Raw genomic sequence first — 13,921 nt, 5'->3', positions numbered from 1 at the left:
TGGGATTGGATGCTTTTTTCCCCTAGTTGTCACCTACCACACTGGGATCCATATGAGGTATCATTAAACAATTACAACCCATACTCGACGGGAACTATATCCTGAAAGAAATCTTTCCTGAACCTTCTCCTTTTTGCCTTCAAACAACTCCCCAGTTTCATCATCAAGAGCAAGCTCTCTACAGACACAGACTCACCAACTCGAAGTTTTTCAGGGACCAGACCCTGCAAAAGCTGCAGCCATATCTCCACTGCTATAATGGTCATTACTCCACACAGTACATCTTTCAAGATCCACGGGTCCTACACATGCCTATCACAATATGTGATATACTTCATCCAGTGTGCTAAATGCCCCAACAACTTCATTCATGTGTGACTTCATTCAACAAGATAGTGATTGTCTGGCTTCACCCAGAAAAAATGATAAAAGACAAAAACACCATATTACCCATGGAGAAACACTTTTCACAAAACAACCACTCCATATCTGGTCTGTCAGTCCACGTCCTCAAAGGAAACCTGCACAACATCTTCAAAAACGAGCCTGGGAAATTAAATTCATGGCTCTGCTATACACTAAAAATCAGTTTTAATAAAGATACTAGATTTGCACCTCATTACAACATTCTGTAACCCACCAGCCCCTCTTCTTTGTCCTAGGACTGCCAGGATGTTAATGGGACACTTCACCTTGAATTGTCCCTTAGAATATGTATTAACTATTTATGCTACACAAACTTTGTGTTTAGCTGTGACACTCTTGAGTACCTTTCCCAGACCTGATCAGAAGTTGGTCCAATAAAAGATATTACCTCTTCCACCCTGTCTCTCAGAGAAAAAGGAGGGCATGTTTTTTCAATCCTATTAGTTTAACTGAATTGAAAGCCCTCTTAACTCTGGTTAAGATGCAAGCTAACGTGTCGAAGCAGTGTTAGCTTCTATACTCTAGCCTAGATCCCCGCACACACACACACCTTTTGGCAACAACAGGGCAGCTAAGAGGGTGTCAAGCATGTTAGTGGTGCATCTTAACGAGTAACAAAGAAGGCTTTTCAATTGTGTTAAGCAAACTTGATTGAAAATGCACCTTTTTGCCTGTCAAAACAGGGATTTAGAAAGCGTAGTTCCAACTGCTTGTACCTCACCCTCATTTTCCTGTGAATAAATTCAGGCTTTGTCTACGCTAGCAAAAACGTGGTTATCTCAACCAGCTAATACATTTTAAAACTACAACTGCCTTGTCTACACAAACATGTGTTAGCTACTAGCATGTATTAAACACATCCTTTTTCGTAGTGAGGATACACCCTCAGAGCTTGACTCTGCTACATTTCATAATTTTCCCAAGCAGCAACACAGTGAGAATGATGTGATTCTGATGGTTTCACTACTGTAAAAAGATTCTGAGAAGCAGCACTTAAAGCTGATGAAATTAGGCCAGTTTGTCTTTGCTGCCCTTAGGAAAGCAACAGCCAACAGTAGGACTGGAAATGTCCGCAGACAGCCCTATACCCATTCACATTCTTTGCAACCATCAAGGGGGAAAAAAAATAAAATAAAATAAAAAAAAGGCGGGCAGGGGCAGAGGGTTTAAATTCTTAAGAAATGGACAGCTCAAGCCCACAAACACACTTGACTGGTAAAGTTTCCTACTTGCCACTTGTATTTTTTTCCCCCAAGCGCTGAGTTAACATTAACTGATTCTAGAGATATGAAATATTGAGTAGGCGGATTATGCCCCCAGAGAAAGCCACTAACTTTTTATAAAACACAGTAAGTTAGGGGGAAAGCCACATAAAAACATTAAATAAATTCCTGTGTATCTTACTGCCAAAAGATATTCAAACTCTAAACAGCCAAAAGCATGGTCTCCTGCAAGAAAATTATAAAAATACTTACAAGCTAAAGTAAGAAATAATTATGGAGAAAACAAAAGCAAATTTTACCCTTTGTGTTCCTGTAACACTCCTGATTCAGCTAACACGAATACTGTTTGCAGTCAGAGCTACCTCAGGTATATCCTCTGGGAGTCTGGTTGGTGTTTTTTGTTTTTGTTCTTTTACAATAAGAACAGGTTTGGTCTCGCACAAGTATTGCTTGTTTCTTATGGCCGATTCTCCCAGCACCCACGCCTGACTACTTATTAGCTGATGCAATCTATTGACAAGTATACCAGGGGAGTCACTCCGCGCAACTTCTGAATGACCGTGTGGCTGTGACTGTTTATCATTAGCCCTCCCTTATCCAGCCCCACCAGTGCAGAAAGAGCCCCGGCCCCGGCCAGAACAGGCTTTGATCAGTATTGGCAGCAGGAAATCGAGGGCTTGGGACAAGCATCAGGTTAGGCTGACAGGGACAGAAAGAGGCTTGGAAGCCAGAGCTGCCCTTGATGTTCCCAGTCCCAGCCATATCCCGCACTACTCGGGATGAGGCGGAAGGAGCGATTCAGCGTTGCTCCTCCCAACAGTCACTGTTTTCGCTCTTCGCAATAGGGGATGCGGCTAGATCATTTCTAAACCTAACCCTAGTAGCAGCTCGCCTCCTCCCGGCTCCCTCTGAGCGCACCAGCAGCAGCCTGGGGACCTGCAGCTGCAGGGCTGGTGTCCTCAGGTCACAGGCTCTATGCCACGCCTCTGTGCAGCCACATGGTGCCCACTCACAACCCGCATCTCCACCCCCACAGCGCAGTAATAATCAGCACCCCCCCTCCAGCAACCAGCACCCCCTCTCCCCCGCCCCCTCCACCTGCCCCCCGCCCCTAGCACCCCCTCTCCCCCGCCCCCCGCCCCCAGCAACCAGCACCCCCTCTCCCCCGCCCCCCTCCACCTGTCCCCCGCCCCCAGCAACCAGCACCCCCTCTCCCCCGCCCCCCTCCACCTGTCCCCCGCCCCTAGCACCCCCTCTCCCCCGCCCCCCACAACCAGCACCCCCTCTCCCCCGCCCCCTCCACCTGTCCCCCGCCCCCAGCAACCAGCACCCCCTCTCCCCCGCCCCCTCCACCTGTCCCCCGCCCCCAGCAACCAGCACCCCCTCTCCCCCGCCCCCTCCACCTGCCCCCCGCCCCTAGCACCCCCTCTCCCCCGCCCCCCGCCCCCAGCAACCAGCACCCCCTCTCCCCCGCCCCCCTCCACCTGTCCCCCGCCCCCAGCAACCAGCACCCCCTCTCCCCCGCCCCCCTCCACCTGTCCCCCACCCCAGCAACCAGCACCCCCTCTCCCCCGCCTCCCTCCACCTGTCCCCCACCCCAGCAACCAGCACCCCCTCTCCCCCGCCCCCCTCCACCTGTCCCCCACCCCCAGCAACCAGCACCCCCTCTCCCCCGCCCCCCTCCACCTGTCCCCCACCCCCAGCAACCAGCACCCCCTCTCCCCCGCCCCCCTCCACCTGTCCCCCACCCCCAGCAACCAGCACCCCCTCTCCCCCGCCCCCCTCCACCTGTCCCCCACCCCCAGCAACCAGCACCCCCTCTCCCCCGCCCCCCTCCACCTGCCCCCCACCCCCAGCAACCAGCACCCCCTCCACCTGTCCCCCACCCCCAGCAACCCCTCTCCCCCGCCCCCCTCCACCTGTCCCCCACCCCCAGCACCCCTTCTCCCCCGCCCCCCTCCACCTGCCCCCGGCCCCCTCCACCTGTCCCCCACCCCCAGCACCCCTTCTCCCCCGCCCCCCTCCACCTGCCCCCCACCCCCAGCAACCAGCACCCCCTCTCCCCCGCCCCCCTCCACCTGTCCCCCACCCCCAGCAACCAGCACCCCCTCTCCCCCGCCCCCCTCCACCTGCCCCCCACCCCCAGCAACCAGCACCCCCTCTCCCCCGCCCCCCTCCACCTGCCCCCCACCCCCAGCAACCAGCACCCCCTCCACCTGTCCCCCACCCCCAGCAACCCCTCTCCCCCGCCCCCCTCCACCTGTCCCCCACCCCCAGCACCCCTTCTCCCCCGCCCCCCTCCACCTGCCCCCGGCCCCCTCCACCTGTCCCCCACCCCCAGCACCCCTTCTCCCCCGCCCCCCTCCACCTGCCCCCCACCCCCAGCAACCAGCACCCCCTCTCCCCCGCCCCCCTCCACCTGTCCCCCACCCCCAGCAACCAGCACCCCCTCTCCCCCGCCCCCCTCCACCTGCCCCCCACCCCCAGCAACCAGCACCCCCTCTCCCCCGCCCCCCTCCACCTGCCCCCCACCCCCAGCAACCAGCACCCCCTCCACCTGTCCCCCACCCCCAGCAACCCCTCTCCCCCGCCCCCCTCCACCTGTCCCCCACCCCCAGCACCCCTTCTCCCCCGCCCCCCTCCACCTGCCCCCGGCCCCCATTAACCAGCGACCCCCTCCACCTATCAGCACCCCCTTATCTGTCCCCAGGTCCCCGGTCACACAGTCCCAAGCCCCGGTCCCGCCGCCGGATTAGCAGCCCCGCGCTGCTGCGCTCCCAGCCCGCTCTGCCCGCCGCCCGGCCCCTTACCCGTGAGGCTGGGGGGCGCAGGGCGCCGCCCCCGCAGGGCAACCGGCCGCTCCGCCCCGCGCGCGGGCTGGGGACTGTTGGCGCCGCCCAGGTCGCGGGGCCGCCTGCCCGGGCGGCGGCGGCGGCGGCGGGCGGGCTCACGTCGCTGCCCGGCGGAGTTACAGCTCCCGGCTGCCGCGCGGGGCGGGGAAGCGAGAGACGCTGGGCGCAGCTTCCAGCCCTAGCCTCCGACCTGCCCCGACCTCCTGCTCCCGAGGGGGTGGGGACAGGGCCGGGGCTGTCCTCGTGCGAGCGGGCGCAAGCCCGGCCAACGGCCTCAGAGGAAATCCCGCACCCAGGGAGCCTGCTGCGCCCCCGCTCGCGGGCTGGGCGCATGGCTGCAGTCGCTTTCCTTGCTGTCACTGACTGCCGTGGTGCTACAACAGGGTGGGTCTAAACACAAACAAACCCCCACACCCCCCCTGTCCTACCCCATCCTTCTGTTCTAACCCAGCCCAGCAGCTGTGTCATCAATTATCCTGAAACATACCTCAAAGTTTGAGGCAGGGTGGATCTGACTGAAATCACTAGTCAGGAAGACTCGATGCAATCAGGGATTTCTACATACAAGTGCATTCTGGTTGGTTGTTAAAACCTTAATACATATTCTTCACAACTCAGAGAGATAGGTGTAGGTTTCGTTTTTAGAAGGTACGCATACATTTTTAAAGTGATTTATTTTGAAAAACTTTTCCGATTAGTTTGACAGCTATATCGGAAAATGAACGATTGTTTGGTTATTTCATTTACCAAAGGTAATTGAAGCAGATAGTTGTGAAGTCATTGGGAGGTAAACTATGTTCAATGCAAGAGGTTAATCATTAATATTTGGAGGATTTTCTTGCCATGCTGTATTAGAAGGACAACCTCACCAGACAGACATTTAAATTGTTTTATTTAACTAAAACAACAACATTATGTATTCTGGATGTTTTTCTTCAACAGCAAATGTATAATATTTTAACAAAACAGGAATATGAAATTTTGAATTTAGTTAAACATTCAAGTTTTTTAAAATCAGGGTTTTTTTGTTAAAATTGTTTTTAACTAAAATAGTTAACAGAAATATTTAAAAAACAAAAATTAAATCAACTATGTCAGCCAGATCATCATGAGAAACTTAAAATATTGGCTTCTGCAGCTCACTCAGCCATCTTCACCTTCATTTTCCTGTTTGTTCATAATCTGGAAAAGAAAAACAAGCTCTCCTGCTTTTTCAGGTCCCAAGCGATTTCTCAATTTGGAATGAATTAGTCCAAAGGAAGCAAATATTCTTTCTACGCCGGCAGAAGAAGCTACTGCTGTTAAAACTGAGATTATCACTTCAACAGTTTCTGAATCCAAGTGCTTAAGTGACTTCCACCAGTTCACTGGTGTGGCTTTCTTTAAAGCATCATCAGCAAACATATATTTCTTGAATAGTTCTTATTCCCAAACTGGGTCTCTTTTATGGCCTGCTGCCATTATAGGTTTTCCCTTCTAGTGAGAGAATGGTATGGTAGAACTCAAATCAATGAAGGCTACACTCAGAAAGACCTCAAGTGACTTCTGGAATATGCTGCTCAAACCGTTTCACTTTTGTTTCCACTGCCTGTCCCTCCCTTCTCACATTTATCTCCAGACTTCTTCTCCTTGTCCAGATCTATTCTGCCCCCAACCATCTTCTATTCATTGAACTTTTTGAAACTTTGCACTTTTAGAGAGAGGTAAGGGATTCACTCTGTGTACATAAATTTGCAGAGGGACAATAGAGTTGAGGTCTGTTATTTCTCACCTCTATATATCATTTGTTTATTTTAAAACGTTTTTGCTGTTAACAAGCATGTTATCTCTGGAGACACAAATCCACAGTTTGAGAACTGCAACACTAAGCATCTCTGTTGGTATCTTCTAGACTGAGCACTGAGTCCCACTGGGTAGATGAAAAGATTAACCTAAATAATCTATACAGAAGCCCCTAGAACCTCATAAAATTGGGTCCCTAATCCATGAACTATTGGAATTTATTTACAAAACTTTTCTTAAACAGTACATGAATATATTGTCTCATACTACAGAATTAGAATTTATAATCCCTAATCCATGATGAAATATCTTTGAGTTATAATATATCCTAATTAAAACTATCTTTAGATAGGTTTTTTCCTCAAAATGCATTTTATCAAAAAAATCCGATTTAAATAAAAAAATCAGATTTAAAAAAAAATTTTTTTTCAGTCATTGATTTTTATCCACCATGGTTTTAGGTGTCTCCTAATGTACAGTACACAGGACCAACAGGGGATCTTGCCTCATTTCTGGTTGGCTAGCTCTTACCACATAGCCATTAGTGGAAATAAATAATAATTAAGCTTATAGAGATTCATGTTTTTAATAATACATTTCAGTTTTCTTTGTGTAATGGCTGCACGATGTTATACTCTCCAATTATTGGTTTTATTGTATACACAAATGTATGTATGTACAGTACCTGGTACAATGGAGCACTGATTCTAATAAGGGTCTTTTGGTGATTCCACAATATAAATAATAGTAATAGCCCAATGTTATTATCCCTTTGAAGTGAAAATTAAAAAAAAAGAATCTAATCTGAAGATCATTTGCCTGCTACATAATAAGAGTGGTTACTCAAACATCTAGTCAACAGACACACCTTATTAAAATACATGCAGCTGTGTACTGGTTGAGCTGTATCCAAGAACCCTATGACATCTGCTAATATGTAAAGATCAAGTTAATATAAAGATCCATTAATGCTGCATGGAGGCTTTGGGAAAGAGAAAGAGCAAACATCTGCTAGCCAGCTCTCAGAATCAGCTTTAAAGTAGCAGTAAAATTTACAAACTACAATTTCTGATAGCCTCAGTCAATGCTAAAAATAAAGCCAAGAAAAACAGAGCCATCGTCGTGGTTTTAAAAACTTGCTGACAGTACGTAAAGTGATAATGTATATACAAAAAAAGGAAGGAAACTACTAGCAACGCAAGCACCAGAGATGACACAGAAGGCAGTGTAAATTATAGAGGAATAATTGGGAGCAGTAAACAGAAGGCCACATCTGAGCTGTAGCTGAAAAGTTGGGCTTTCAGCTTCAATGAGATAGATGCTACTGCATCTATGCTTGTAAGGTGATTAAGACATAGGGTTAGAAATCATTCAGGAAGATGAGGTGGGCTGGAATTCTGGAGACCTTGGTTCAATCCCTGGCTTGGTGGCAGATTTTCTGTGTGACCCTTGGCCAAGTTATTTAATCTACCCTGTGCTTCAGTTCCCCTGCTGAAGAATTGAGGTATTCAACAGGGGCACTGTGAGGATAAAATCCATTCATGATTATGGGAGACAAATAAATATGAACAAAGACAGAAGGAGATAGAGGTCTATTTCTGGTTTGGCCAGACTTCCTGTGTGACCTTGGGCAAGTCAGTTAATATTTCTGTGCTTCAGTACCTAAACCTGTAAAATAATCATATTGCCCTACCTTACAGGCATGCTGAGGCTCAATTCATTCTTGAAAAGTTCTCTATTTTGGATTATATAAAAGCAAAATATCAGTATATCAAAGAGCAAAACAGAGCTGACGAAGGGTAGTGGCATTTTAAAGAGTTTCAGATCACTTCAGTGCTTCTTTCTATCTATGCTTCTCTTTAAAAAAAGAGGTTAGTGCGTTCTAAGCAGTGTAGGATGTTTGTCACAAAGCAGCTTTGAAAAAAAATCATGGCTGAGTCATACTGCACAATTGATAAAATCACAAATTTGTATCTATTTGTGATTCATCTTGCCTCTTTTTTTCAGAAATCTTTCCATCTCCTATTTCATGCTCTTTCCTTAACCTTCTGTGCCTCTAACAGAACCCCTTTCACAACCATCCTCTAGTGATCCCCATTAACGCCTTTCTGTTGATGGCACTAATAGGTGTGGTGGACAACTGGGCAAATGAAGAAGTACGTCCCATTCTTCATTGAACAACAGAGGGAAATAAACCCATGTTTGTGAAGTGGATGACAAAGATCCAAGTTCAAGTTGTCAGGCTTGTGCTTCAAAAATGTGTAAGAGGAAACCTACTCCAGGAGCCTTTTCAAGAAAAGTGTAGGAAAGCTTGGGGAAGAGTTGTGTAGTGGACATGGGTGCATTACAAATGCCTTGGATAGAAAGTTCTGCTATCCAGGAAGAGGTTAAGGCTTGTAACTGGAGCTAGGAAATGGGTCTTTTGAAATGTAGAAGTTCAACTACAACCAAGCAAGTTGAGGCATCTGGACATCTTCAGCAAATGAGAGAGTCAGGGTGATAGAGCTTCTCAAGGTAGGTATGCCTGAGAAGGGTTTGTAGGCAGGAACAGGAGTCAGGCATTTATCTCTAATTTATTAAATACATTTCTTCCAATATGTTCAAGACACTGGCCATCAATGCAGATATATGCTAAATGTGTAGAGTTTATATCAAGCTGTGCTCATGTGTGTGGAGAAACTACTTTGTTCTTTAAAAAGAGGAATAGATAAGGTTTTTTCAACACCTAAGTTTAAAATATAAAAGAGCTTAAAGGATTTTTTTAAAAAACTTTATCCATAACATGCTTGGGCTGTTTTACTGGAGAAACTGCCTGAAAGGTACTTCTTGCTGTTGTTGTTAAGTTGGAAGGAAATGAAAACAGAGGCCAGAGTGAATGCATCCTGCAACTTTAACTGTGGCGATATTATCACACTTTCTCAATTCCCAGATAAAAACTATATGAAAATGGAGTTGAAGATTGAAAGTACATATCATCAACGTAAGGGTAAAAAAAAAAAATTACAGGGATGTTATAGTTACCCCCAAACCAAGCAAGTCCAGGAGATTCAGAGTCAAGGTTAACCTTTGAAGAAATCCAAACCTGTTAATATATGGGAATGCACAGTTAAGGTACCCAAATAATTTTAACTTTGCCCTGTAGTGACACCATGCAAGAACATAGAATGATGATTAATGCGTATTAGTTTCTGTGGTTCCCTGATTGGATTAAATTAATTTTAAAGAGACATTACAGTGTTGGGGGGTATCACTACAAGGCAGGGTTAAGTTTGTATTTAGGTGGCTTTCGAGCCAATGGAATTAACAGTGCATAGGAAGGACAAAATAGCGTCTAATAGGAGTGAACATCTGGTTCTAGAAGTATGTGGAGAGAGCAGTTAGAAGAGTTTATTGCTTTTCACTAGTGGTGGCTGCTGAGGTTTTCATGTATGATCCATCACAGGGGTGATGAGAATACTTGGCATAATGGAGGAAGAATAAGCCTTGAGGCCACAATTTGAATATCAGAAGCAGCTGAGAAAACATGATTGTAAATTCTCGGAGTCATTGAGTTTAAGGCCAGAAGGGACCGCCAGATCATTTAGTCTGACCTCCTGATCACAGGAACCAACCCCACCCAGCACCCACACACTGAACTCAACAACCAAAATAAGACCAAAATATTATGACCCATAGGAGACTAAATTATTATGTGCCACAGGCAGAGAATAGGAGGGAATGAAGTGCACCCATGCCCAAGGGCCCTACAATGGCAGGGAACTGATTAAGTGAGATATACCCAGATAATCCCAGGACTCCATGCTGCAGGGGAAGGCAGCACCCCGCAATCTTACCTGGGGGAAAATTCCTGGCAATCAGACCCTTAGCATGTGAGCAAGAACCAGCCAGCCAAGCACCTGAGAGAGTAGGGTGACCAGACAGCAAATGTGAAAAATCAGGACGGGGGTGTGGGGTAATAGGAGCCTATATAAGAAAAAGACCCAAAAATCAGGACTGTCCCTATAAAATTGGGACATCTGGTCACCCTATGAGAGAGAGAATGCTCAGTGCCACCTCAGAGTACTGGCCCACCCCATCCAGTGTCCAATCTGCACAGATACAGCTTCTGAGGCAGAGATCATAGTGGTCTTTGAAAACTCTGTAATGCACATGTGTACCTGAAAATGTAAACAACTTTTGTTTCTATCCTGTTGCATGGCTACAGAATAGGGCTGTCAAGCGATTAAAAAAAATTAATCGCGATTAATCGCACTGTTAAACAATAATAGAATACCATTTATTTAAATATTTGGATGTTTTCTACATTTTCAAATATACTGATTTCAATTACAACATGGAATGCAAAGTGTACAGTGCTCACTCTATGTTTATTTTTGATTAAAAGTACTGTAGTGCAATTTCTTTATAATGAAAGTTGAACCTAAAAATGTAGAATTATGTACAAAAATAACTGCATTCAAAAATAAAACAATGTAAAACTTTAGAACCTATAAGTCCACTCAGTCTTACTTCAGCCAATCGCTCAAACAAACAAGTTTGGTTACAATTTGCAGGAGATAATGCCCACGTCTTGTTTACACTGTCACCTGAAAGTGAGAACAGGCATTTGCATGGCACTGTTGTAGCTGGCATTGCAAGATATTTACATGCCTGATGCTCTAAAAATTCATATGTCCCTTCATGCTTCATGCATCCATGCTGATGATGGGTTCTGCTCGATAATGATCCAAAGCAGAGCGGACCAATGCATGTTCATTTTCATCATCTGAGTCAGATGCCACCAGCAGAAGGTTGATTTTCTTTTTTGGTGGTTCTGGTTCTATAGTTTCCGCATCGGACTGTTGCTCTTTTAAAACATCGGAAAGCATTCTCCACACCTCAGCCCTCTCACAATTTGGAAAGCAATTCAGATTCTTAAACATTGAGTTGAGTGCTGTATCTATCTTTAGAAATCTCACATTGGTACCTTCTTTGTGTTTTGTCAAATCTGCTGTGAAAGTGTTCTTAAAATGAACATGTGCTGGGTCATCATCTGAGACGGCTATAACATGAAATATATGGCAGAATGCAGGTAAAACAGAGCCGGAGACATACAATTCTCTCTCAAGGAGTTCAGTCACAAATTTAATTAACGCAGTTATTTTTAACAAGCATTTTTGGCATGGAAGCATGTCCTCTGGATTGGTGGCCGAAGCATGAAGGGGCATATGAATGTTTAGCATATCTGGCACATAAATATCTTGCAACGCTGGCTACAAAAGTGCCATGTGAACACCTGTTCTCACTTTCAGGTGACATTGTAAATAAGAAGCAGGCAGCAGTATCTCCCGTAAATGTAAACAAAGTTGTTTGTCTTAGCAATTGGCTGAACAAGAAGTAGGACTGAGTGGACTTGTAGGCTCTAAAGTTTTACATTGTTTTGTTTTTGAGTGCAGTTATGTAAGAAAAAAAATCTACATTTGTAAGTTACACTTTCACAATAAAGAGATTGCACTTCAGTACTTGTATGAGGTGAATTTAAATATACTATTTCTTTTGTTTATCATTTTTACAGTGCAAATATTTGTAATAAAAATAATAATATAAAGTGAGCACTGTACACTTTGTATTCTGTGTTGTAATAGAAATCAATATATTTGAAAATGTAGAAAAACATCCAAAAACATTTAATAAATTTCAGTTGGTATTCTACTAACGACACGATTGTTCAATTCTATTGTTTAACAATGCGATTAATCGCAATTAATTTTTTTAATCGCAGTTAATTTTTTTGAGTTAATCGCATGAGTTAACTGCGATTAATCGACCGCCCTATTACGGAACATAAACAATTCTGTATGCATGCTTTAAAAATACAACCACCTAAAAATAAGACTTGGATAGCTATCTGGAGGATGGATAATTATGTCAGAGAGAGACAGGGGATAAAGTAGAAAGAAGGGGCAGGGTGATAATATAATAACGGTAAAGGTACAGGAAATCCAGATTCTTAAAAGCCAAGAATTAAGGCCCTTTCATGCTGCTCTGGTGATATAAAAGGGCAGGAAACAGACCCCAGAGTGCTCCCCCACCCCCACTAGTGTACAGATCCTAATCCTGAGCATACAGATGTATTCGGGCAGAGAGAGAGCAGCAGACGGTGTGTGGCCAGAGTGCTATTTTATTTCCCTTGAGGCCATAGCCCATAGTAAAGCAGGCCTAACACTCTAACTGCTGTGAGGAGCAACGCTGGCCCCAGAATGAAGTGGAGAAAGGTGACTTTGCCTCCCTCCTTCATTCTTATGCCCAACGTCGGGATGGAAAAACTGACAATCAGAACCCTAATATCTCAGGCAAGGTCTACACTACAAAGTGTTTTTGCCATAGCTATGTCAGTCAGAGGTGTGGAAAAACTACATCCCCTAGCCAATTTAGTTATGTCAGCACAGCTGTGCTGATAGAAGAGCACTTCTGTTGGCATAACTTTTGGGGCAGAGGTGTTATTATGCTAGCAGAAAAAAATCATTCTGTTGGCATATGCAGCATCTACACTACAGTGCTCTGCTGGTATAGCGATACCAGAAAACATTTGTAAGGTAGTGTGACGGGGCAAGGCCAGATGGCTATAGAAAAATAGTGGGAGATATATTAGCTCCAGGCTAAAGAAATCCCTGGTACCAGGTTAAGTGAAATGGAAGCTGCTCCAGGTCAATTAAGACACCTGGGGCGAATTAAGAACTTTCCAGAAGGCAGGGAGAAGGCTAGTTTGATTGGGACAGCTGAAGCCAATCAGGGGCTGGCTGAAACTAGTTAAAAGCCTCCCAGTCAGTCAGGTGGGTCTTCATGTCAGGAGCTGTGGGAGGAAGTTGCGCTGTTGGAGAGGCTGAGTAGTACACACCATATCAGGCACAAGGAAGGAGGCCCTGAGGTAAGGGTGAAGTGGAGCTTGAGGAAGTGAGGTGAGGGCTGCTGTGGGGGAAGTAGCCCAGGGAATTGTACATGTCATGTTTCTAAAAGGTCAGCTACCATAGCTGATACTATTAGGGTCCCTGGGCTGGAGCCCGGAGTAGAAGGTGGGCCCGGGCTCCCCCCCCCCACCACCTTTGCCCCCTGATTAATCACTGAGACTGGGAGACAACAGAGACTGTGCAAGGAAGGATAACTTCTCTTCACCTCCCTCGCTGGCTTATGATGAAAATGGCTCAGTAGACTGTGACCCTTGTCTCTAGAGAAAGAAGGGTTACGTGGAAGGTCACAGTGAGCCTCTGAGGCTAGCGAAATCTGCCAGGAAACGTGGGACCCATGGAGGCAAGGACAGAGCTTTGTCACAGTAGACAAAGCATCAGTAACATCATCGGTTTTGTAGATGGCTTATGAAATCCAGTTATTTTGCTTATTTTGTTAAATCCCAAAGTCCCCCAGTTTGTTGTTTTGTTTTCATAAAATCATAGAAGATTAGGGTTGGAAGAGACCTCAGGAGGTCATCTAGTCCAACCCCCTGCTCAAAGCAGGACCAACACCAACTAAATCATCCCAGCCAAGGGTTTGTCAAGCTGGGCCTTAAAAACCTCTAACGATGGATATTCCACCACCTCCCTAGGTAACCCATTCCAATGCTTCACCACCCTCCTAGTGAAATAGTTTTTCCTAATATTCAAC

The 13,921-nt window shown here is 46.0% G+C and overlaps 1 protein-coding gene across 2 annotated transcripts in view; it reads right to left on the bottom strand.

Annotated features, from left to right (window-relative positions):
• The window catches only part of RUBCNL (rubicon like autophagy enhancer), a 52,130-nt gene extending 47,614 nt beyond the window's left edge, over positions 1-4,516 (bottom strand). Inside the window, exon 1 of one of the 2 annotated variants that reach the window (XM_073344470.2) lies at positions 4,460-4,516. The gene's annotated coding sequence lies outside the window, so the exon portion shown is untranslated. Of the gene's footprint in view, positions 1-1,948; positions 2,662-4,459 lie in introns of those variants that run through there. The other variant, XM_073344460.2, reaches the window with a different exon arrangement.
• Between the last annotated feature and the right edge of the window lie 9,405 nt (positions 4,517-13,921).

The sequence above is a fragment of the Lepidochelys kempii genome, chromosome 1 (genome assembly GCF_965140285.1).
Source record: "Lepidochelys kempii isolate rLepKem1 chromosome 1, rLepKem1.hap1, whole genome shotgun sequence".
In the NCBI taxonomy this organism is placed as follows: Eukaryota; Metazoa; Chordata; order Testudines; family Cheloniidae; genus Lepidochelys; species Lepidochelys kempii.
This window is presented reverse-complemented; position numbering and strand designations above follow the sequence as displayed.